This window comes from Amblyraja radiata, chromosome 15, assembly GCF_010909765.2.
Source record: "Amblyraja radiata isolate CabotCenter1 chromosome 15, sAmbRad1.1.pri, whole genome shotgun sequence".
In the NCBI taxonomy this organism is placed as follows: domain Eukaryota; kingdom Metazoa; phylum Chordata; class Chondrichthyes; order Rajiformes; family Rajidae; genus Amblyraja; species Amblyraja radiata.
Genome location: NC_045970.1, coordinates 45,084,033 through 45,109,049, shown reverse-complemented (window position 1 = coordinate 45,109,049; position 25,017 = coordinate 45,084,033). Strand labels below are relative to the sequence as shown.

Here is a 25,017-nt window from a genome sequence, read left to right as displayed (position 1 = left end):
TAGCACATGATGAGCGTTTAACAGCACTGGGCCTCTACTCGCTGGAGTTTACAAGGTTGAGGGGGGACCTCATTGAAACTTACAGAAAAATGAAAGGCATAGACAGAGTGGATGTGGAAAGGATGTTTCCACTGGTGGGAGAGCCTCGGGCCAGAGGTCATAGCCTCAGAATTAAAGGGTGCTCTTTTAGAAAGGAGATGAGAGGAACTTCTTTCGTCAGAGGATAGTTAATCTGTGGAACTCATTGCCACAGAGGGCTGTGGAGGCCAAGTCAGTGGATATTTTTAAGGTAGAGATGGCCAAATTCTTGATTAGAACGGGTGTCAAGGTTTATGGGGAGAAGGCAGGAAGGTGGGGTTAGGAGGCAGAGATCAGCCATGATTGAATGGCGGAGTGGACTCGATGGGCCGAATGGCCTAATTCTACTCCAAAAACTTGTGAACTTGTGACAATATTTTAATTTAACTCGGGCAGCTAAAAATAAGATTCTCTCCTGTGGTTCTGCCAGATTCAGATGCAATGTCAGTCAGGAGGCTTTAATGTTGCTTGGCGAGTTGACCTCGGTGTGAATTATGAATCACAGTCTTGTTTAGTTACTCACAATGCAGAAAGCTATAACATGATGCAGGTAACCCTCAAGAATGACAAGGATCACAGCCGGACTTGTCTGGTGGCTGCCATCCACTCTTCCTATCCTGTATGTTCCCACCACCTCTGAACAATGGGTGCAGAGACCAAAGTGCCAATGTGGAGTCGTTTTTTTGTTGTTGTATATACTGTAATATAGTTAATATGTGCTCAAAGCGAGCCAGATTTCATGGAAGAGATGATCCAAACGGTGTTTCCCAACTTCCTGCTGGAATTGTTACGCTCGGAAGAAGCTTGCAACATAAATCATTCATTGATTAGAGTCACGGAGTCACACAGCACGGAAACAGGCCCTTCGGCCCAACTCGTCCATGCCACACAAAACATCCATTCATCCTCGTCCCATTCGCTTGCCTTTGCACCCGTGTCCCTCTAAATCTTTCCTATCTATGGATCTGTCCAAATGTCCTTTACGGGCAGCACGGTGGCATAGCGGTAGACCTACTGCCTCACAGCGCCAGAGACCCGGGTTTGATCCTGATTGTCTGTACGGAGTTCGTACAGAGATGCACAAGATGCAGAGGCGAGGAAGTGTGAGGTGTGAAAACAAGACAAAGGGAATGGAGATCAAGGAGAATGTAGAATCGATCATTGTCAGCTGAGTGAAGGTAACAGAGTTCTCCCCGTGACCTTAGTGGGTTTTCTCTGAGATCTTTGATTGCTTCCCACACCCCAAAGACGGACAGGTTTGTAGGTTAATTGGCTTGGTATAATTGTATAATAATGTCTCTAGTGTGCGTAGGGTAGTGTTAATGTGCAGGTGTCACAGGTTGGTGCGGCCCCAGAACAGAAGCGTCCACGTCACGGGGCTGGAAACTGGAAGTATCCTGAGCTAATTCTGCTACCACCATCATCTACTGCGACAAGTGATGGCTTCCACTGATTGTCGCCGGAAGCTTGAGCCCTTTTCAGGATGGACCATGACAGCGAGGCCAACATTTGTAACAAGACAAGAGCGGAACTCGCTATCAAAACATGGGGGGGGGACGGGGGACACAATTTTTTGGCGGCCGCGCACGCATGCGCACACTCACACACACGCGCGCGAGGCTTCGGAGGCTCAATCCAGTGCTAAATGCAGCTCAACTGCCTGTCTCACCGGGTTAACTAACAGCCCTGTCTGGACTGATGGGATACCAGTGCTGGTATCCCCGCCAGGTTAACCTGGCTGGGATGTTGCCCACCTCTAGATAAGAGGAAGACTGGTTGCTGTGGATTTGGTGGGCCGAAGGGCCTGTTTCCGCACTGTATCTGTAGACTAAACTAAAATATTATTGCCTTAATCACTTCCTCAGGCAGCTCTTTCAATATACCAACCACCCTCAGTGAGAAAACAATGACCCACTGGTTCCGATGAAATCATTCCCCTCTCACCTGAAACCCATGCCCTCCAGTTATTTATTACCCAACCATGGTGAGAAAAACTGGAGTACGGCCCTCATGATTTTATACATCTCAATGAGAAGAGCTCTAAGCCTCCTGCACTCCAGGCAATACTTTGTGCAGGAAGGAACTGCAGATGCTGCATTACACCAAAGATAGACACAAAAAGCTGGAGTAACTCAGCGTGTCAGACAGCATCTCTGGAGAGAAGGCATCGGTGACGTTTCAGGTCGAGACCCTTTTTCAGTCTTTGCCTGCCCAAGATCTCCCCCCTATAACTCAGCCCTTCAAGTCTTGGCAACACCCTCAATTTTTCTCTGCACTCTTTCCAACTTAGTGGTATATTTTATTTCGCAAGGTAACAACAACTGAAAACAATATTCTCAGTGCGGCCTAAGAAAGGTCTTGTACAACTGCAACATAACGTTCCAGCTTCTAAACCCAATGCCCCCTCCGAGTTCCAGACAACCGCATAAGTGCAGTACCTTTGGACCATCTGAGATGTCCTCATTCTTTAGGGAATGGGGGTTCTCCTCTCCAATTATAGATGAGGCCCTCACCTGTGTCTCCTCGGTACCCTGCAGCTCCACCCTTGCTCCCCCTCCCCCTAGTCGCAACAGAGACCGCGTCCCTCTAGTCCTTACCTTTCACCCCACCAGCCATCACATACACATATTATCCTCTGACATTTTTGCCACCTCCAACGGGGGCCCACCACAAATCACATCATCCTATCCCTTTCCACCTTCCGCAGAGCCCCGTTCCCTCCACAATTCCCTGGTTAACTCATGCCTTCTCACCCAAACCACTCCCTCCCCAGGTATCTTCCTCCGCAACCGCAGGAGATGCAACACCTGTTGCTATACCTCCTCCCTCGACTCTGACCAAGGACCCCGACAGTCTTTTCAGGTGAGGCAGAGTTTAACTTACACCTCCTCCAACATCATCTACTGTATCCGTTGTTCAAGATGTGGACTCTTATACATCGGCGAGACCAAGCGCAGACTGGGCGATCGTTTCGCTGAACACCTTTGCTCAGTCCACTTGAACCTACCTAATCTTCCGGTTGCCAAACACTTTAATGCTCCTTCTCATTGCCGCACTGACCTTTCTGTCCTCGGTCTCCTCCATTGTCAGAGTGAGGCTAAACGCAAATTGGAGCAACAGATTCTCATATTTCGCTTGGGCAGCTTACAGCACAGAGGTATGAATATTGATTTCTCTCACTTCTGGTGGCCGCTGCATTCCCTCTCTCTCTAACCCTCCCCCACCCAAGTCGCACTAGCTTCTTGTTTTCATCCAACAAACAGCTAACAATGGCCTGTTTCCTTTGACATCGTTGCTTTTATGCATATCTTCCATTCATTGTTCTATATCTCCCCACATCACCGTCTATATATCTTGTTACCCTTTCCTGTGACTTTCAGTCTGAAGAAGAGTCTCGAGCCGAAACGTCAGCCATTCCTTCTCTCCCGAGATGCTGCCTGTCACTGCTGAGTTACTCCAGCTTTTTGTGTCTATCTTTGGTCTAAACCAGCATCTGCAGTCCCTTCCTTTTCCACAATTGGGATAGTTGGAATTTGTGGGCAGCACAGTGGTGCAGTGGTAGAGTTGCTGCCTTACAGAGACCTCGGTTCGATCCTGACTACGGCTGCTATCTGTACGGAGTTTGCACGTTCTCCCTGTGACTAGGATTTTCCCCGGGTACTCTAGTTTTCTCCTACATCCCAAAGAACTGCATGGTTTGTAGGTAAATTGCCCCTAGAGTGTAGGATAACATAGAACTAGTGTACGGGTGATCGCTGGTCAGCGTGAACTCGGTGGGCCGAAGGGCCTGTTTGCACGCTGTATCTCTGAAATGAAAAACGAAATCTAAGAAAAGTGGATGGATTTAGAACTGGCAGCATTCCTCATTTCCTCAGATTGTGTGTTTCGGGAATGCTGCATTGCCTCGAGACCTGTATGATAGATATGTCTCACATCAAGTAGTCTAGTTTAGTTTAGACATACAGAGCGGAGTCCTCACGGGACAGCTATCCCCGTAAACTAACACTATCCAACACACACCAAGGACAATTTACAATTTTACCAATGCCAATTAACCTCCAAACCTGGACGTCTTTAGAGTGTGGGATGAAAACAGAGCACATAGAAACATAGACATAGAAACATAGAAGTAGGCTAAGGCAGGGCTGTACAGTGGCGCAGTGGTTGCTGCCTTGCTGCCTTAGAAACATAGAAACGTAGAAAATAGGTGCAGGAGTAGGCCATTCGGCCCTTCGAGCCTGCACCGCCATTCAATATGATCATGGCTGATCATCCAACTCAGTATCCTGTACCTGCCTTCTCTCCATACCCCCTGATCCCTTTAGCCACAAGGGCCACATCTAACTCCCTCTTAAATTTAGCCAATGAACTGGCCTCAACTACCTTCTGTGGCAGAGAGTTCCAGAGATTCACCACTCTCTGTGTGAAAAATGTTTTTCTCATCTCGGTCCTAAAAGATTTCCCCCTGATCCTTAAACTGTGACCCCTTGTTCAGGACTTCCCCAACATCGGGAACAATCTTCCTGCATCTAGCCTGTCCAACCCCTTAAGAATTTTGTAAGTTTCTATAAGATCCCCCCTCAGTCTTCTAAATTCTAGCGAGTACAAGCCGAGTCTATCCAGTCTTTCTTCATATGAAAGTCCCGACATCCCAGCACCCGGAGTAAACCCACGCAGGTCACGGGGAGAGCGTACAAACCACGTACAGACAGCACCCATTGTCAGGATGGAGCACAGGTCTCTGGCACTCTATCGCTGAGCCAGCGTGCCGTACCTTGAAGTACATGCAGAGGGAGTGACCCATAGTGGCAACAGAGACAGCCCAAACATGTTTGCTGATCGCAATAATTCACAGAGCTTTGACACTTACCAAAATATGGAAACTGCTCCAGATACATACTGGGATGGACTCGAAGGGGTAGAAGCACTTTGGATGGGGATCTTACTGAATGGCTGAAAGTCAAAAGAAAAGCAATGGTTTACAGGATTATTTTGCACCCTTCACAATCTCAGAGCATTCAAGATCCTAACCATGAATTGAATAGGCTTGCGTAAAGGACTGGAACGGCAGGTTGCATTTACAATACTTCCAGTCTAACAATCTAAAACCTGGAGTGAGAGGTTGATCATGAAGCAGTTTATCTGTTGTATTGCTAAGGCAGGGCTGTACAGTGGCGCAGTGGTTGCTGCCTTGCTGCCTTAGAAACATAGAAACGTAGAAAATAGGTGCAGGAGTAGGTCATTCGGCCCTTCGAGCCTCCACCGCCATTCAATATGATCATGGCTGATCATCCAACTCAGTATCCTGTACCTGCCTTCTCTCCATACCCCCTGATCCCTTTAGCCACAAGGGCCACATCTAACTCCCTCTTAAATATAGCCAATGAACTGGCCTCAACTACCTTCTGTGGCAGAGAGTTCCAGAGATTCACCACTCTCTGTGTGAATTTTTTTTTCTCATCTCGGTCCTAAAATGGGTTAAAATGGCGGCGGCGAGAAATTCAAATTAACAACGGTCCCTTACCGCGAATCGGCTTCATCTGCCGACTGCGGTTTATTTCCATCCTGGACGAGGTCTTGACTTACCACCTGACGTGGGACCACTGGAGGGTCGCTCCGGTTGCGGTGGTCTGTGGTGTTTTTTGGCCGTTTTCGGCCGTTGAACGATCGTCCCCCTGCGGCCTATACTGCTAGCGTCTAGCTGCTAGCCGCCAGAACCGCTAGAATCCCTGCACGCTGCCCAGAGAGGACGCTGGCGTTGACTGTTCGCCGCTTCTCCGCCTGCTGTTCCCCCCCCCCTGTCTGTTACCTACCTGTTACCTGTTACCTACCTGCCTGTCTGTTCCCTGCCTGTACCTGTGCCTGTGCACCATCGATGCTGGATGCTGGACACCTCCTGTGCCTGTGCACCATCGATGCTGGACACCTCCCTGCACCAGTGAGGGAGCTGGATCCTCTCTGCACCCGCACCGCTGGACAACCTCTCTACACCTGCACTGCTGGACAACCTATCTGCTCCCTCAATGCTGGACACCTCGCTGCATCTGCACTGCTGGTCAACCTCTTTGCTCCCTCACTGCTCGACACCTCGCTGCACCCGCTCTGCTGGACACCTCTCTACACCTGCACTGCTGGACAACCTATTTGCTCCCTCAATTGCTGGACACCTCGCTGCATCTGCACTGCTGGACAACCTCTCTACTCCCTCACCGCTGGATACTCTCTCCACCTGCACCTGCACCGCTGGACACCTCTCTGCACCCTCATCATCATGCTCAAATACTCAACTGTGCAGATGGCTGGTTTCTGCAACAACAACATCCCATCCTGCATCCAGGTCGTTAAACAGCTTGGACTTCTGCATCGACCCCGTTTCATCCACAGAGGCTCTCGGCGCAGGCGTGTTTGCTTCAACCACGGACATTCCATTCCATCCGTCTGCTCATTACCACGCTCTGCCCCCCCCTCACCCGCGTCACCCCCATCCCAGCTGACCGCACGCACTGTCAACCGGGACAACCTCAGATCTCTCCAGCCTGCCCCCATCCCCCCACCCTCTCATAATGCCAACTTTGCCCTCCTCAACACCAGGTCGCTCAACAACAAAGCCCTTGCCCTACATGAACTAATCCTTGACAACACTCTGGACTTCCTTCTGCTCACTGAGACCTGGCAACAACCCAATGTCTTCTTCTCCCTCAATCAAACATCCCCACCTGGATTTAATTACATTTCCAAGCCCCGCCCCATCCCGCCATGGAGGTGGCCTAGCTGTTATTTTCCAACCAGAATTTTCGTATCACTGAACTCACCTTCCCCCCAGTAGCATCATTTGAATTCCTCGCCTTCAAAAGCCCTTTCCTCCATGACAGTCATCCTCATTTACCGGCCACATAAACCAAACCCCTCCTTCCTATCTGACTTCACTGAACTCCTCACACTTGCCTCATCCCTCTCCCCACGTCTGCTGCTACTTGGTGACTTAAATATTCACATGGACTCCCCCACCTGCAAGCTCGCATCTGAATTCGCCTTTTTACTTGACAACTTCTCTCTCACTCAGCACGTCACCTTTCCCACCCATGACAAAGGTCACATCCTTGACCTGGTCTGCTCCACAAATCAACCGGTACTCGACCTCCATCCATGCCTCTTCCCCCTCTCTGATCATAAGCTTATACGGTTCACCATCCCTTCTCCGACACCTCGCCCCCGCTTCCTCCGAGAAATCACCTTCCGTAATCTAAAATCCATCGATCCCCACCATCTCTCTGACCTCCTCTCCACCACTCTCCCCCTGGACTCAACCCATATCTCACCTGATGATCTCACAAACCATCTCAACTCCACCTTGTCTACCTCCCTTAACACTATGGCCCCCCTCAAAACAAGAACCGTAACTTTCAACACATCTTCACCCTGGTACACACCTGCACTTCGTAAACTGAAACAGACTGGTCGCCGACTTGAACGACTCACAAAGAAATCATCTCTCACAGTCCACCTTGAAGCTTACAAACTCCACCTCACTGATTACAAAGATGCCCTCATTGCTGCAAAATCTGCCTACCTCTCCTCCATATTCACCGATCCCTGCCTAAACCACAGAACCCTCTTCTCCACAGTGGGCAACCTCCTCAAGCCTCGAGCCAACACTCTCCCTACCTCTACTCCGGTTCTCTGCAACTCATTCCTCCACTTTTTCGCTGATAAAATCAGCACCATCTATCAATCTTTATCCCCTGTACCCTACTCCCCAGCATCTACTCCACCACCTACCAATGCCCCTCCTTTCAACATCTCCACTGACCTCCTTACCCCTCCTCCACACTGCTTCCTCTCCCAGTTTGACCTGGTCACCCCTACTGAAATCTCCAAACTCATCAGCTCTTCCAAACCCACTACCTGCTCCCTCGACCCTCTCTCCACTCCCCTGCTGAAGTCCTGCCTCCCCGTTCTCTGCCCCTACCTCACTAATCTCTTCAACTCCTCATTGTCCCAAGGAATTGTCCCCTCCACTTTCAAAACTGCTGCTGTCACACCAATCTTAAAGAAACCTGGTCTTGATCCCTCCTCTCTCATTAACTACCGCCCAATCTCAAACCTCCCCTTTCTTTCAAAAACCCTGGAGCGTATCGTTGCGTCGCAACTTCATTCCCACCTCCTTGCGTATAACCTACTTGAACCCCTCCAATCTGGCTTTCGCCCCCTCCATAGCACAGAAACTGCTCTCCTCAAAGTCCTCAACGACCTCCTCACCTCTGCTGACACTGGTTCCCTCAACATCCTCATCCTCCTCGACCTGAGCGCAGCCTTCGATACAGTGAACCATAACATCCTGCTCACCAGACTCAAAGACCTCGGCATTGAAGGCTCTGCACTCAGCTGGCTCCGTTCCTACCTTTCCAACAGATCCCACTTCATCTCTCTCCACAACCACACCTCTGCTATAGCCACAGTCACTCAAGGCTTTCCCCAAGGCTCCGTACTCGGCCCCCTCCTCTTCATCATCTACATCCTCCCCCTTGGTCAGATACTCCGCCACTTCAACCTGGACTTCCACTGTTACGCTGATGACACCCAGATCTACCTCGGCACCAAATCCCCCCACAACCCCCCCCTCTCCCATATCAACTCCTGTTTGTCAGCTATAAAAACCTGGATGCAACATAATTTCCTCAAACTCAACAGCGATAAGACAGAATTCCTCCTCATAGGCTCCAAAGCCACACTCAGCAAAATCAATAACCCCACTCTCACCATCGACGGCACCACTGTCTCCCCATCTCCCCAGGCCCGCAACCTTGGCGTGATCTTTGATTCCACCCTCTCCCTTGAGCCTCACATCCGCCATGTCATTAAAACCTCCTTCTTTCATCTCCGCAACATCGGCCAAACTCAGACCCTCTCTCACACCTCCCGCTGCTGAAAGACTCATCCATGCCTTCATCTCCTCCCGACTGGACTATTGCAACTCACTTCTCCTTGGCATCAGCTCCACCTACATCAACCGACTCCAACTGGTCCAGAACGCAGCCAGCCCGACTCATCACCCACACCAAATCCTGGCATCACATCACTCCAGTCCTCAAACAACTTCACTGGCTTCCCATCTCCCACCAGATCAACTACAAAATCCTGATCCTCACCTACAAAGCCCTCCACCATCTGGCCCCCCCATATCTCACTGACCTCCTCTCCCCCTACCAACCCTCACGGTCCCTCAGATCCACATCAGCCGGTCTCCTCTCCATCCACAAGTCCAACCTCCGCAGTTTTGGGGACAGAGCCTTCTCCAGGGCAGCTCCCAGGCTCTGGAACTCCCTCCCCCAACTGATCCGCAATTCCGTGTCCCTCACCATCTTCCAGTCCCGCCTCAAGACCCATCTCTTCACCTCTGCCTATCCTTAGCCCCACGTCCCCATCCCTTTTCATCTGTGCATTAATTGCCTCATATTGTGTTTTGTATTGAATTCTGTCTTTACTTTGTGTACTAGTCATGTCTCTACTATTTATTTCAATCCCCTTACATGTTTTTCCTCTACCTGCTAAATTTTTATAAGGTGTCCTTGAGACTCTTGAAAGGCGCCCATAAATAAAATGTATTATTATTATTATTATTATTAAAAGATTTCCCCCTTATCCTTAAACTGTGACCCCTTGTTCTGGGCTTCCCCAACATCGGGAACAATCTTCCTGCATCTAGCCTGTCCAACCCCTTAATATGCCTTGTATAGCTTACAGCGCCAGAGACCTGGTTTCAATCCCAACCACGGGTACTGGCTGCATGGAATTTCTACATTCTCCCCATGACCATGTGGGTTTTCTCCCACACTCCAAAGGCACACAGGTTTGTAGGTTAATTGTGTGTGAAGGCTTCAACCCAAGTTAGACACAAAATGCTGGAGCAACTCAGCGGGACAAGCAGCATCTCTTCATAGAAGGAATGGGCAACACTTTGGTATGGGACCCTTCTTCATGGGAGAGGGAGATGCAGAGATAAGGAAGTGCGAGGTGTGAAAACAAGACAAAGGGGATGGAGATCAAGGAGAATGTAGAATAGATCATTGTCAGCTGGGTGAAGCTAACAACAAAGCAAACAGATAAAATGTAGCCGAGGACAGTCAGACTGGTCAGAGAACTGGGAGGGGGAGGGATGGAGAGAGGGAGAAAGCAAGGATTACTTGAAGTTAGAGATGTCAATATTCATACCACGGGGTTGTAAGCTACCCAAGCAAAATATGAGGTACTGTTCCTCCAATTTGTACTCACTCTGACAACGGAGGAGGCCCAGGACAGAAAGATCAGTGTGGGAATGGGAGGGGGAGTTAAAGCGTTTAGCAACCGGCAGATCAGATAGGTTTAGGTGGACTGAGTGGAGGTGTTCAGCAAAACGATCGCCGACCCTGTGCTTGGTCTCGCCGATATACAGGAGTCCACACCTGGAACAGCAGATACAGTAGATGAGGTTGGAGGAGGTGCAAGTGAACCTCTGCCTCACCTGAAAACACTGTCAGGGTCCTTGGACGGAGTCGAGGGGGGGAGGTATAGCGTCAGGTGTTGCATCTCCTGCGGTTGCAAGAGAAAGTACCTGGGGAGGGGGTGGCAACACTGAAATTAGGTGCTGGGCCTACATTGAATTCGCCAACTTACCAGGCCTTAGCAGCTGACCGTCCCCGAAAACACACATCAAAGTGCTTTCAGTGCCCTGTGAATCCGTGAGGAAAGTCCACGTCACACAAACAATGAATTAAGGCTCTAGAGCTAAATCAGATTTTGGTGAAGCGTCTGGAGATACAAGGTGGAAACAGGCCATTCGTCTCACAGAGCCCGCGCCAACCAGCGATCCCCGCACACTAACACTATCCCACACACAGTATGGACAATTTACAATGATACCAGGACAATTAACCGGCAAACCCGCACGTGGGAGGAAACCGTAGGTCTCGGAGAAAATCCCACACGGTCACGGGGAGAAAGTACAAACTCCGTACAGACAAGCACCCGTAGTCAGGATCGAACCAGGGGTCTCTGGCACTGTGAGGCAGCAACTCTACCGCTGCACCACCATGGTCTCTGGACATGTTGGACTGAACGCAGCACACACTTACACTATCAGAGAGCACTCCTCCTCCACACTCACCAAAAGCAAGCTCATCGGGCAATGCCCCCGACGACCATCATTCCAGGCTGCTTCTAATATGGAGGGTTTAAGTAATAATATTGAAATGGAACTCCACGCACACGTTCGTTGTTTGCAACTGACACTGATCCCGAATCGGCAGAAGGCTTTGGCAGGAGGCTGTGAATTTGCAGTTCCAACTCTTATCTCCAACAGTGCTCAAGGCTGCTGAATGCTGCATTCCTTAACTGGTTACACTGAACTTGTGTCTCAGTATCTCACTGCATAATGTTGTATAGACTTGCCCAACGCTGCACCAAAAAATAACAAGTCGGTATTTATGGAACTATTTGGTTATGTTCTGTCATTCAAGGTTAAAGAAATGTCTAGTTTCAGTTTTAGTTTAGTTTTAGAGATACAGCGCGGAAACAGGCCATTCGGCCCACCGAGTCCGCACTGACCAGCGATCCCAGCACAATAATACTTCCGTACGCACACGAAAGACAATTTTACTTTTTATACCAAGCCAATTAACATACAAACCTGTACATCTTTAGAGCGTGGGAGGAAACCGGAGATGTCGGAGAAAACCTTTCGCAAAAATATATCCCCTTAGCAAGTTTTCCAGCCTCCTGGCCAAGGAGCAAATTGGGACAGAGTCAGGCAATCATCAGTTTAGTTCAGTTTAGAGTTACAGCACGGAAACGGGACCTTCGGCCCACTGAGTCTTCACCGACCAATACTAGCACTACGCTACACACTATGGACAATTTTCAATCTTTACCAAATCCAATTTACCAACAAATCGTTACTCCTTTAGAGTGTGGAAGGAAACCGGAGCACCCGCGGAAAACCCACGCGGTCTCAGGGAGAACGTTCAAACTCCATACAGTCAGCAACGGTAGTCAGGATCGACCTGGTCTCTGGCGCAGTAAGGCAGCAACTCTACCACTGCGCCACCGTGCTGCCATAAATACCTTTACATATCTCTAGTTATAACAAATGTAAAGCTCTTTGGTCAACAAGAGTTGTTTTTTAAATGTGCTATATAAATAAATGTGACTTGACTTGACTACTTTCCCTCTCCTCTGACTCAGCCCAAAGAAGGGCCTCGACCCGAAAGGTCACCCATTCCTTTTCTCCAGAGATGCTGCCCGAGCGGCAGGGTTACTCCAGCATTTTGTCCATCTTCCTCTCCCCTGATGACGGTTTATAGAGCTAGGAAGTGGATCTTGGGAGTGGGAATGTTTTCCAACAAGGCCTGTGGGAAGCTCCACTGTTAGAACTCGTTCAAGCAGCACGATGGCGCAGCAGTAGAGCTATTACCTCACAACGTTAGAGACCTGACCTCGGGTGCTGTCTTTGGGGAGTTTGCACGTTCTCCCCATGACTGCATGTTTTACCCCCCCCCCCGTGGTGCTTCAGTTTCCTTCCACATACCAAAGACCTGCAGGTTTGTAGGTTAATTTACCTTGTAAATTGCCCCTTGTGTGCAGGGAGTGGGCAAGCAAATGGGATAACATAGACATAATGTGAATGGATGATCAATGGCCTACGTGAACTTGGTGGGCCGAAGGGCCTTTTTCCATGCTGTATCTTTAAGCTAGAAACTAAACCGGGTCTACAAACTAGCGCGTAGAGGAAGTGAATGCAAAAGTGACATAATATAGAACAAATGAGATGGACACAAAATGCTGGAGTAACTCAGCGGGACAGGCAGCATCTCTGGATAGAAGGAATGGGTGACGTTTCGAGTCGAGACCCTTCGTGATTGATGGTGGCCTGGCCTCGATGGGCTGAAGGGCCTGATCCCATGCAGCATCTTACAAAACAAAAACAAAAAATCAATGATGCCTGTAAATGCAGGAAGCACATTTATACGTATTGCATCCATGACATGAAAAGCCTGATATTAATCCAGATGAGACTTTGTATTCTCCTCAAAATGGATGTGGCACTTATTGATCACAAAGCTACCAACCAGCTGATGAGTCACTCCTTGTAATAAAAGCAGGAATTGCTCAGCAGGTCATGTGGAGAGAAAAACAGTGAACGCTCTCCAGTTGATGACTGTTCACAAGAGCCTGACACTTGGGGCATCACAGTGGCGCACTGTAGAGTTGCTGTCTTACAGCGCCAGAGACCCAAGTTCGATCCTGACTATAGGTGCTGTCCGTGGAGCTTGTACCTTCTCCCTTTGACCAAGAGGATTTTCTCCAGGTGCTCCGGTTTCCTCCCCCACGCCAAAGGCGTACAGGTTTGTAGGTTAATTGGCTTTGGTAAGTTGTAAATTGTCCCTAGTGTTTGTTAGGATAGTGTTAAGGGCCAGTCCCACTAGCTTGCGATTGCATGCGTCTAGCGCGACCAAACGTGGTCGCTTGAGGCGTACGGCCGTGCGGGGCTGGTCCCACTTCGAACCGCGGAGGCGTATGGAGTTGTGCGGGGCTGGTCCCGACATCATACTCACCAATCAACTGAGCAGGAGGTTGGCCGACTGAATTTGGACGTCGGGCGGTGATGTCATCATGCAACGGCACGCCGGGCCATGACGTAATTGCGCAACGCCACGCACTAGGCGTACGCCGTCAAGATGCTGCGTAAATCGTGAAGACGCTGCGTACGCCGTCAAAACGCTACGTACGCCTTCAATGCGCTGCGGGCCGATAGGCCGTTGGCGCGCGGAATTTTCGGACAGTGCAGGATTTTCGGAGCTCCGCGCGATGTCGGGACCAGCCCTGCACAACTCCATACGCCTCCGCGGTCTGATGTGGGATCGGCCCCGTGTGGCCGTACGCCTCAAGCAACCACGTTTGGTCGCGCAAGACGCATGCAATCGCATGCTGGTGGGACAGGCACTTTAGTGTATGGGATAATCGCTGGGCCGGTGGGCCAAAGGGCCCATTTCCACGTTGTATTTTTAAAGTCCAAGTTTAAAGTCATCCACCAGAAACATTCGCTCCTTCTCCACAAATATTGCTGAGTATTTCCAAAATGTTCTTTTATTTCAGATTCTCAGCACCTGTGGGCTGCTAGAAGTTGTACATTTTGACACATTCCATGGGATCATCTTTTTTCGAAATAGTTAAAATAAGGTAACTTTGCTGAAATATAGGTGTTCCTTTCAAATGCTTCCTCCATGCCATGGGACAAAGTGCAAATGGTCAGTTGGACAATCTCAACGTTGCACATGGAGTCAAAGAGTGATACAGTGTGGAAACAGGCCCTTCGGCCCAACACGCCCACACCGGCCAACAACGTCTCAGATACACTAGTCCCACTTTCGTGCGCTTGGTCCATAACCCTCCAAACCTCTCCTATCCATGTACCTGTCCAACTGTTTCTTAAACTATAGGATTTTTAATAAATGGATTCATGTTATATTTAATGTACACACACACTTTAGATAGATAGATTCTTGATTGGTACGGGTGTCGGGGGAGAAGACAAGAGAATGGGGTTAGGAGGGAGAAATAGATCAGACACAATTTGTCAACAAAATAGAGAGAGTACAGAGGAGATTTACTAGAATGTTGCCTGGGTTTCAACAACTAAGTTACAGAGATAGGTTGAATAAGTTAGGTCTTTATTCTCTGGAGCGCAGAAGGTTAAGGGGGGACTTGATAGAGGTCTTTAAAATGATGAGAGGGATAGACAGAGTTGATGTGATCAAGCTTTTCCCTTTGAGAATAGGGAAGATTCAAACAAGAGGACATGACTTCAGAATTAAGGGACAGAAGTTTAGGGGTAACATGAGGGGGAACTTCTTTACTCAGAGAGTGGTAGCGGTGTGGAATGAGCTTCCAGTGGAAGTGGTGGCGGCAGGTTCGTTGGTATCATTTAAGAATAAATTGGATAGGCATATGGATGAGAAGGGAATGGAGGGTTATGGTATGAGTGCAGGCAGGTGGGACTAAGGGAAAAAAGTTGTTCGGCACGGACTTGTAGGGCCGAGATGGCCTGTTTCCGTGCTGTAATTGTTATATGGTTATATGGTTATATAATTGAATGGCGGAGTAGGCTTGGCTGGCCGAATGGCCTAATTCTGCTCCGATCATTTATGACCAGACCAAATTATCATCACCCTGAGGCGGTGTTACAATCTTGATCGCAGTTTTAATCTAGTTGTTTAAATCATCCATTTCCAGGAATTAACCGATACCAGGCCAGCCAATTTACACCAGCGGATTACCCTTTGTACTGCTGGCAAATATATTTACTGTTTAATGATTACTTAAAACAGAGAATGATTGTCTATTAATCCAAACAAATCAATGCTCATTCTAAAAACACTGAAGTGGCTGCCTGCTTGTGTTTTAATACACGTAACTCAGTGGAACAGAGTGTTAGGTGTCTGTGGTGACTTTGGGCTGAGGCAAAAAGAATCTACAGGTGGAAATCTGTAGATATTCATTCATGGCCACAGGTCCACTGCACTTAACATTGCTCACCTTGCTTGGTAACTTGGTAACTAGCAATCGGGTCCACTTTGCGGGCCAGAGGACATGGGTTGAGCACGAAGGTGAAAAGGTTTAAATAGGAATCCGAGGGGCAACTTTTACACACAAAGGGCGGTGGGTGTATGGAACCAGCTGCCAGAGGAGGTGGCTGGGGTGGGGACTATCCCAATGTTTAAGAAGTAGATGGACCGGTACATGGATAGGGCAGGTTTGGAGAGATATTGGCCAAACGCGGCCTGGCGGGATTAGTGTAGCTGGGAGATGTTGGCTGGTGTGGGCAAGTTGGGCTGAAGCATTGGCAGAAAACCCGGGGGGGCCAGGGGGGACGTGTCCCCTCAATGTCTTCAGAGGTGGAGGACGGTCCCCCTCATGTTACAAGCTTTAAATCTGTGGTACAGATCTGCAGTAATTGACTCATTCTAACGGTAACGGCCCCGTAGTAGAAGCATCCACGTCACGGGGCAGGAAACTGGAAGAATCCCGAGCTAATTACCGTTCACAGGGCGCACGGCTGAAGCTTCCGATGCCTCGCGTGTGTGTGTGTGTGTGTGTGTGTGTGTGTGTGTGTGTGTGTGTGTGTGTGTGTGTGTGTGTGTGTGTGTGTGTGTATGTGTGCGCGCGCGCGCGGCCGCCGCCAATAAATTGTGTCCCCCCTGCTCCCCCGGTCCCCTCCATGTTTTGAAAGTGGTTTCCATCTCTGCTGAAGGGATCTGTTTCCACACTGTATCACTCGAGCGATGAAATGAGAAACTGTTTTTGTGGAGCGAGTTACGAAGATTCAGACTGAAGTTGCTGAAACGATGGTTCCAACCAAAAACTTATTCCACTCTTTACATCACCTATTATTTTTCTTCGGAGGTGCTGCAGGACCCGCTGAGTAACTCCAGCATCTTGCGTCGATCTATGAATCTGATCATCAACTAATTCTCAAATGAAACAAAAAAAAATTAAAAATAAGTTATTTTCAGCAGTGGAGGCCAGTCAACACAATATATCTGTGCCAACTCTTGGAAAAGGGATTCAATTGCATCCTCTATTTTCTGTACAGGTAGTTCTGCTGCATCCGCTTTCAGAAGGCAAATTAAATATCACGCGACCGATTAATTAGGGGACACCAGTTCAGTCAGTCTCAAATTAGTTTATTGTCAGATGTACCAGGGTATGGTGAAAAACTTTTGTTGTGTGCTAACCAGTCAGCGGAAAGACAATACATGATTACAATATAGCCATTTGTGTTATAGGCGAAGGCTATGGACACCAACAGAATGAACAAACTCCTCAGAAAGACTGGCTCCGTCCTGGAGGTGGAGTTGGATTCACGGGTGGTGGTCTTGGAGGGGAGGATGCTCCTCAAACTGCAGAGCATCTTGGACAATACAGCCCACCCCCCCCCCCCTCCATGACACACTGGTCAACCTGAGGAGCACCTTCAGCAACAGACTGGTTCCACCAAGATGCAGGACAGCACGCCACAGGAGATCCCTCTTCCCTGTGGCTATCAAACCGTACAAATCCTCCCCCTTCTGTCGTGGGGTAGACCGACTCCCCTTCACGCCCCCCCCTCCCCTCCCCCAATCTTTGTACATCCCCAATCCTGGACTTTTCTCGTCACTTTAATTTCATGTTCCATGCATCTTGTTGTGTTTTTATGACTGTTGGCGGATCACTTTCCCTCCTGGGACAAATAAAGTTCAATTGTATCGTATTTGTTTACAACGTGATTCCGATTGAGAACATGAGAACATCTTAAAAGCTGCTTGCCAAGCAGTAAAAAAGGAGTCTTGGCAAAGGTTCACATGTTCCCTTCCCACACAGTAATCAGAACCACAATGGATCGGTTGTAATCATGTGTTGGCTTACCGTTGACTGGATAGCTCGCAACAACATTTTGCGCTGTACCTCGGTACACGTGACAATAAACCAAACTAAACTAAGAACCATTGAATCTTAACAACACTTTCACCAAGTGTGGCCATTGAAACTTACCAGCGATCGATTCTATGAGCACTTGTGAAACAATGCTCCATTAAACAATGTAACACACAGCATTTAGTATTTTTAGCTTGCAGTAACAACAATAAACTTGTAGCTGTTAAAAATACATTTATTTTTGAAGATCCTGCAGGGAAAAATAACTGTTATTGTGCGTCTGAAACCCTCTAGTCCCTCTCACCCCCTTTTCCCCATTGACACAATTGTTTTTATAATGTGATTTTCTATAACACAGGGGTGGCACGGTGGAGCAATGGTAGAGCTACTGCCTTACAGCACCAGAGGACCAGATTCGATCCTGACTACAGGTGCTTGTCTGTACGGAATTTGTACATTCTCCCCATGACCTGTATGGGTTTTCTCTGAGATCTTCGGTTTCTCCTCACACTCCAAAGATGTACAGGTTTGCAGGTTAATTGGCTTGGTATAAAATGTCAAATTGTGCCTAATGTGTGTAGGGTCGTGTTAAAATGCGAGGATTGCTGGTCGTATAACAGCAGAGCTATTTGTCATGCTTTTACTCCCCCTTCTCAATACGCGTGTCATTGGACAACTTCAGTTACTGGAAGAGATCGGATAGAATAGTTTTGTTTTCCATGGATCTATCAAGGTTAAGAGGTGACCTGATTGAAGTTTATCTATCTACATATATTACTAAAACTCTCATCTTGTGTGTGCGCGTGTGTGTCTGTCATGCCCTGAATTACGCCAAAACGGTATAGAATAGAGCTACAATTTTTGGACCACCTTACTCACCATTGTCATGTGGTATGGTGTATAAAAGTTTTGTTCAGATTGATGTTATATTTTACAAGTTATTTACATTTTTTACTTAACAAAATCCCACTTTGAGATAAGTTTCTTCCATCTGCGCTGGCAGTTAGCAGCTATGAAATCACAAAGGGATCTCATTTACATAAACTGCCCACCAGCAGTGTTCCACTGGCAGTTAGCAACGTATAATGTCACAATGGGATCTCATTTACATAAACTTCCCGTCAACAGTGTTCCACCAAGTGCAATGAGGGATTTGTTACATTGTTGTAAGGAGAGGGGGGGGGGGGGGGAGTGGGGGAGGGGAGGAGGAGAAATGCTATTTAAACATTGTATTTAGTGGCGGAGTGAGATGGGAAGAGGTGAGGAGTGGGGGAGCAGGGGGATAGAGGGAGAGGAGGGGGTAGGGAGGGTAGAGGGGCTATGGAGGGAGGGAGGGAGGGAGGGAGTGACTGAGGGTAGGGAAGAGGAGAGGGAGGGAGATATGAGGGAGGAAGTGGAGGAGGGGAGAAGGAGAGGAGAGCAAAGAAGGAGGGTGAAAAGGAGGGAGAGAGAGTGTTGGGGGATGAGGGGGAAATGAGCCGTGCCTGCGCAGTGGCGGGCTATGGGTGAGTGATGGAATAGTGCGTTGGGGGAACGGGTTGCGTTGGGGGAATGGGTGAGTGGTGGAAACGGGTTGCGTTGGGGGAATGGGTGAGTGGTGGAAACAGGTTGCATTGGGGGAATGGGTGAGTGGTGGAATATTGTGATGGGGAACAGGGCCCAACGGGTCAGGGGTGTAAGGAGGGGAGAGGAGTTATGGAGGGAGGGGGTGATTAATGTATGGAACTACCAGTGTTGGCGGTAGACTCAGATATAATCACAAGGTGTACGAGACATTTGGTCTGGCACTTAAACAAGCAAGGCATAGAAGATAAGACCCATCAGTATGAATATTGATTTCTCTAACTTTGTACTAGTTTCAAAGCCGTCTTGTTGAGTCTCATTGTCTAACTCGTTTTCACCTTGGCCACAGTTAACAAAGGCCTGTTCCCTTCATCATCGTTACTTTTTTTGCATACCTTTCATTCGGTTGTTCTATATCATGCTACATCACCGTCTGTATCTCTCATTTCCCTGGTCTCGACCCGAAACGTCACCTATTCCTTTTCTCCAGAGATGCTGTCCGATCAGCTGAGTTACTCCAGCTTTTTTTGTGCCTATCTTTGGTTGAAACCAGAATCTGCAGTTCCTTCCTACACAAGGCACATGGAAGGCTACGGAGTGCAGGCAAATGGTATTAGTGTAGATGGCCAATGGGCAAGGTAAAGCGTGGGGCCCACTTCTGTGCTTTACGACTTTAATACCTAATCTCTCCTTATATCACTGAAAAAAACTCTCTCAAAAGCCTGGAAAGCAACAGTCCACATGGTGCAGAACACCCAAAAGTATTGACAAACTGAGCTGACGAGATCAGCCATTTAAAGACAGTCACTCTAAGTTCATCGTAGAAACAGTGAGAGTGCCAGTCGTGGGAAAGAACGTTACAAGAATAAGATAGACATAAAACCATTAATAGCATTCTATGTTGCAGTCAAGTGGCTTATTTTTGCTCTAACTCCAGCTTTTTGTGGGCTTATTATATACGCTGACCAAATATAAACCAGGCAATTGTTGATATTTGTTTTATGCCTTTTTCCCACAGCTAACTCTCTCGTGTGTGAACGGCTTTTCTGCATAGCTCACATCATATGATTTATGTTTGTATATTCATATTGTCCTTGGATAGATGAGAATAGATATCTTTATAACCTCTGGAAAGAAGAGGTGAACCTAAATCAACACCAAATAGAAAACAAAGATTTTGAGATAAGCAATGATCAAACAAGGTCGTTCACCTCACAACATTTATCTGCACAAAACAATATCTGGGCTAAAACTATGGGCTGCGCTTGCAAAATATAGAATCTATTCGCCACTGTATTAGTGCAAGGCTCCAGAGAATACAAGCGTATAGGGAAGAACTGCGGATGCTGGTTTAAACCGAAGATAGGCACAAAAAGCTGGAATAACTCAGCAGGACAGGCAGCATCTCTGGAGTGAAGGAATGGGTGACATTTCGGGTCGAGACTCTTCTTTAGACTGAAGGGTCTCGACCCGAAACGTCACCCATTCCTTCTCTCCAGAGGTGCTGCCTGACCCGCTGAGTTACTTCAGCATTTTGTGTCTGTCCTAGCGATGACAACTTGTGGACACACAAGGAACTGCAGATGTTGGAAGTTTGTGCAAAACACAAAGTGATGGAGGATCTCAACCAGGTCACGCAGCATCTACAGAGAAAATGGACAACCAACATTTCAGGTCAGGACCCTACTTCGGATTGATGGTAGTGGGGAGGGGTGAAAGCTGGAAAAGAGAGGTGGGCCCAGGACAAAGTCTGGCAATTGATAGGTGGGTACAGGTGGGGGGAGGGATTATTTGCAGGTGACAAAAGCTAGATGTAAAAGAAGAAACAAAGGTGTGTCAGATAAGAGGAGAATAGGAGTCAGCTGGAGGAGGGATATAGGTGGAATGGGAGGGGAAAGAGGCTATAAAAGTTAAATGAATGGTTTGGGATGGGTGGTAAGGGAAGCATAACTACTAATGCACTGATGTACTGAAGAGCGGGTGGTGGAAACAGTTACTGGCAGTGGTAAGTGGCCAGGACTGATGCAGGTGAGTGGGCAATAGATGCACCAACAGGGACAGACAGAGGTTACACAAACTCTTGCGAAGCCAGAAGTAGAAACATAGAAACATCGAAACATAGAAATTAGGTGCAGGAGTAGGACATTCGGCTCTTCAGGCCAGCACCACTGTTCAATTTGATCATGGCTGATCATCCAGAATCGGTGACCTGTTCCTGCTTTCTTCCCATATCCCTTAATTCCCTTAGCCAGAAGAGCTATATCTAACTCTCTCTTGAATACATCTCTCTCTTGAAGAACAACAGGAACCATAACTAACAGGAACCTTCAAAGCAACTAATAATTCTGTCTTCCTATAATCAGGATTCCAGCTCTTGGCAACCGGAATCTTGAAATCGTCCTGCCTTAAGTCACAGTTAAAATAGGGCGATACATTTCTTTCAGGCCTTTCTCTGCCCAAATTTAATTTGTGCAAGAGGTCAGCTTGGGGGGGGGGGGGGGAGAGAGAGAAGAAATAGCCAATCGTCTCCGCAATTCCCCCTGGTAAGTAGAATTCAAGAATCAGGATCTCATCTCAAATAGTTACACTACTGAAGCAATTAATTCCTCTCCATTATTCTAGACCTTTACCAACGTACGAACAAAATCCAAAGAATGGTAATGAATTTGTCTCGCTGCCTTTTATGGTTAAAAAAAGTGAAAGATAGAATTCCTTTCTAAAACACTCATTGGAACGACACCATTGTTTGGTATATTTAAGGAGCTTGAAGCGTGTCAAACAATGAGAAAACAAAGATGATTATTCAAGAGCCGAGTGTTTGATTGTCATGTGCAGGGAGGAACTGCAGATGCTGGTTTAAACCGAAGATGGACCAAAATTCTGGAGTGACTCAGTGGGAGAGGCAGCATCTCTGGAGAGAAGGAAGGGGTAACATTTCGGGTCGAGAGATGCTGCCTGTCCCGCCGAGTTACTCCAGCATTTTGTGTCTATCTTTGTGTTTTATTGTCATATGTCCCAGACAGAACCGTGACATTACGATACGATACGATACAATTTATTTGTCATTTGGACCCCTTGAGGTCCAAACGAAATGACGTTTCTGCAGCCATACATTACAAACAAATAGACCCAAGACACAACATAATTTACATAAACATCCATCACATTGCTGTGATGGAAGGCCAAAAAACTTATCTCTCCACTGCACTCTCCCCCCCGATGTCAGAGTCAAAGTCAAAGCCCCCGGCTGGCGATGGCGAATTGTCCCGCGGCCATTAAAGCCACGCCGGGTGATGCAAGGTTGCACACCGGGTTCTTGATGTTAGAGCCCCCGGCGTGCGCTCGCAGAGTCCCGCAGCCATTCCAAGCTGCGCGGGGCGATGATGTAAGGCCCCGCTCCAGGAGCTCTTCAACACCGCAACTCGGGCGGGAGAAGTCGCCGTTGCGGAAGCCCTGAAAGGCGGTCTCCCTCCAGGGACCCGCGGGCTCCCGGTGCCGCCGTCCGCCAGACCCGCAGTTGCAGCCTCCGAAGCTCCGGAGGTCGGGCCGCAGCAGCGCTCCACCACCGCTCCACCCGCTCTGGACTCGGCCAGCTCCACGACGGTGAGGTGAGTAGTCGGCACCAGAGCCCCCGGTCTTCCTGTTGGAGGCCGCTCCTCGTTGCAGCCCCAACGACAACGGAGATCCGACAAAGAAAAGGTCGGGTCTCCCGTGCAGGGAGAGATTTAAAAGTTACCCCCTCCCTCCCACCCCACCCCCACCCCCCCCACACACATACCCCAACAAAAAATAACAAAAACTACATAAAAACATAGACATAAAATAATAAAAACGCAGACGGACTGCAGAGGCCGCTGCTGACGAGAGTCGCGCCGCCCACCGCCTCACCCATTCTTACTTGCAGCAGCACAACAGGATATGTAAACATAAGACGGACACACAAATGCTGGTGTAAATCAGCGGGACAGGCAGCGTCTCTGGAGAGAAGGAATGGGTGACGCTTTGGGCTGAGACCCTTCTTCAATCTATAGGGTCTCGACCCGAAACGTCACCCATTCCTTCTCTCCAGCGAGGCTGACTCACTCCAGCATTTTATGTCTATTTCGGTTTAAACCAGCATCTGCAGTTCCTTCTTACACAGAGTATGTAAACATAGTACACTAGTCCTTGAAGGTATTGAATCATGAAGGCAAGTCTCATGCTGTTTGAGAATTTTTCTGATGATATTTCTTAGTTGCTTGGGCGAGGTTAATCTGATAAAAACACTCGGGCATATCAGTCATCATGTGGTCTGTATCAAAGATAGACACAAAGTGCTGGGGTAACCTAGCAGGTCAGGCAGCATCTATGGAGAAAATGGACGGACGATGTTTCAGATTACCCAGGGTGTTCTGGTTTCCTCTAACATGCTGATTGTTCAGTTACTATAAATTACCCCTGGGGAGAGGGGGTGGAAGGATGCTAATGGGCATACAAGGGGGAACAGTGTGCAAGAAAGTACAGTAAGTAAGGGGATGGGATTCATAGGGGAGCTAGCATAGACATCGTAGATTCATAGAGTCACACAGCACGGAAACAGGCCCCAAAGAAGCCCCATCTACGACAGTCCCACCTGCCCACATTTGACCAATATCCCTGTGAACCTTTCCTATCCATGCCATATGAAATATTACATACGAAATGTTTCTAATGGAAGACATCAACATATATGGAATGGCAAATTGTCAGAAGATTACAGTGATGATTGTTTGGTGCAACAACAAAACTAGATATTGGGAAGATAGTCATAAAATGCTGGCGTATCTCAGCAGGACAGGCAGCATCTCTGGAGAGAAGGAATGGATGACGTTTCGGGTCGAGACCCATTCCTTCTATCAAGAGATGCTGCCTGTCCTGCTGAGATATTCCAGCATTTTGGGTCTATCTTCAGTGTAAACCAACATTTGCAGTACCTTCCTAGACATTGGGAAGTATTTTTTGAGTGTCTAACCTGTTAGCCTCTTGTTTCCTGTTGGCTGACACCATCAAGTTACAGATCCATCAGGTCAGTGTTACAATTGGCACAGTGTGTGGCTTTCAGCAAAAGTTTTGCTTTTGTCGAGAATTGCTGAGAATTGAGTTCAAGTTCGCGTTTATTGTCACTTAACCAACCAAGGTACGGTGAAACTTGAGTTACCATGCAGCCATACTAGGTGAAAAGAACACAATACACACATAAAATAAATTTAACATGAACATTCACCACAGTGGAATCAACATTCCTCACTGTGATGGAAGGCAATACGGAAGGCAAACTTACCGGAGACCGCGGGCTTCACGGTGTTAAAGTCCACAGGCCTCGCGGTCGGAGCTCTTCTTCTGGCGATCCTCGGCAAAGGATACCCGGCTCCACGATGGTAAGTCCGCGCCTCGCCCGCGGCTTGAAGCTCCGGGCCGGTCTCCAGGAAAGTCTTCACCACTCAACGTTGTTAGGCCGCAAAGGGGGAAGGAACACTTCATGGTTAATTTAAATGCTAGTTTGTACAGGAAGAACAGACCTACCGTAAAAAAAAATAGAATTAGTGCAAAACTGTAGGGAAAGGAATGGCGATGTCCTTCATGAATAGGATAATTGCACTGATGCAGAGATTAGGTGCAGTGTTATGCAACAGATAGTCCTAAATGGGACCGCAGCACAAAACATCATACAATAATATTCCGAGCGGGATTACGGTTTTTCCCTTGATCATTGCAGATACACCTGCAATATTAATTGCTTTGGCTCTGAATACCGATGGGAATGTGACACATCTCATTCATGCAGGAGGATTAGCAAGATTAACCATCTGGCACTTGATGTCTGCTCCCTGCTTTGTCATTTTAATAAACTCAGACCTAATCGGACTGTGTCCTCAACTCAACATTCCAGTCAATCACAGTGAGTATTCA

General features: G+C 48.1%; 1 protein-coding gene across 1 annotated transcript in view; it reads right to left on the bottom strand.

The window, feature by feature from the left end:
* Nucleotides 1–3,007, bottom strand: part of fam13c (family with sequence similarity 13 member C) — a 98,387-nt gene extending 95,380 nt beyond the window's left edge. Inside the window, exon 1 of the mRNA XM_033034341.1 lies at nucleotides 2,962–3,007. The gene's annotated coding sequence lies outside the window, so the exon portion shown is untranslated. The remainder of the gene's footprint in view (nucleotides 1–2,961) is intronic.
* Between the last annotated feature and the right edge of the window lie 22,010 nt (nucleotides 3,008–25,017).